Genomic DNA, 1,690 nt, shown 5'->3' with positions numbered 1-1,690 from the left:
TATTTTTACATTTAATTATTCAGTTTCTGTTGTTAAATAACCCTGATGTAGGATAACCTGAACCCCAAATGTTTAAAATAACACTTATACAGTAAAACACTGATGCTCACTGTCAGAAGTTTAGGGATGTTTTCTTGCCCCAAAAAGAATGTGAAACACGTATGTTGGTTATATAATTTAAGATAATTCACATTTATTTTACACACTTTAAGCATGATCGCATATCGCCTTATTAAACGAGTTCTCGCGTTTGTCCTCAGTATAGTGTGAGCCGTTGCGTGTTTACTGCAGTGTTTACGGCTGTCGGAGGAATGTGTCACACTAATGTACGCCTGTCGTCTTATTTACTTTCCGAGTGTGAATGACCGTGCAGGAGGAAAAGAGCATGAATCAGTGTGACCTTACAGGCGCAAAACACACGATCATAACAACAGGAGAGTTATTACACATCATCTTTAGGCCTACACATCATCTTATTCAGCGCCGAGACAGCAGGCAAACATCAACTCAAAGTGATTATGTGAACACAGACGGATGTTTCATTCTCTTTGTTGTTTCAGGAGATCACGTGTCAACACTGGTTTGGGAAATTATTGTATAAAAAAAAAAAAATTTTTTTTTTTTTTAATATGTGCTAACCGGACATGACATGAAAAAGCAGCATATCTCCTATGTAAATCTGGGCTTTATGACAGTCACATGGTTTCTCTGTTACACTGGTTAGCTCCGCCCACTGTGAAAACATGACTGTTTATTAAATATCAAATATGGTCTGACTGGTGGTGAAAGTGTCGCATGCAGCGCCTGATTAGAATACAGTGTTTAAAATGTTCATACAAAACCTCTGCAATGTTCTGGGAATGTTTGTTTATGTTATTATTAATGCTCCTGTATGTTAATTTAAAGTATTGAAATATGAGAGGCATAAAATTATGTGTTATTTCACCGTGGATGTGTTCTGATGTTGTGCTGTTGAATAAGCAGGTTTAAGGTCAACTGCTTATTTTTCCATTGCGGGTCACAAAGTGCAAAACTCCCCCTCCCCCCATCTTCCGTGTCTCAATAGCTAGTGAGCTCCCTACCTAGACAGCACTCAGGAAACCAACCTAATATTGATTTATTTCAAAATTATTTATTGCAAAAATAATTTATGACTGATTGACTGTATAAAATAAGTCAGTAACGAGAACGAATAAAATGTTAATTTGCATAAATTGCCAATTGCAATGTGTGTTTGTTGTATTTTTTTCAATTGGTGCATTGCTCATACACACACACACACACACACACACACACACACACACACACACAGAGTGTGTTTTGGTAGTTTAATGAGTGATCATTAAAGTAGGGGCCCAATATCTCAATATCTACAGACTGTATATATAATTTTGCATTTTTTAATGCAATTCTGTATAAAAAAATGCCTTACTATTTAAAAAGTTCAATAAATAATTGTGCATTTTTATTAAGCTTTGTATAAATAAAAACAAACAATTTTAAAAAAATTATTTAATTTTGTATAAAAATGCTTAACTGTTTAAAATATATATATTTTCAATTTTCTATAAAAATGCTTTAGGCTAGGCCTACTGTTTAAAATAAAAACATGTCAATGTCCAGTAAAAACGCCATACTATTCTCTGCATACAATAATAATATTATATACTACAGAAATAGTAAGAGCAGT

Source organism: Rutilus rutilus (assembly GCF_951802725.1).
Source record: "Rutilus rutilus genome assembly, chromosome: 10".
Taxonomy (NCBI): Eukaryota; Metazoa; Chordata; class Actinopteri; order Cypriniformes; family Leuciscidae; genus Rutilus; species Rutilus rutilus.
Note: the sequence above shows the minus strand (reverse complement) of the source record.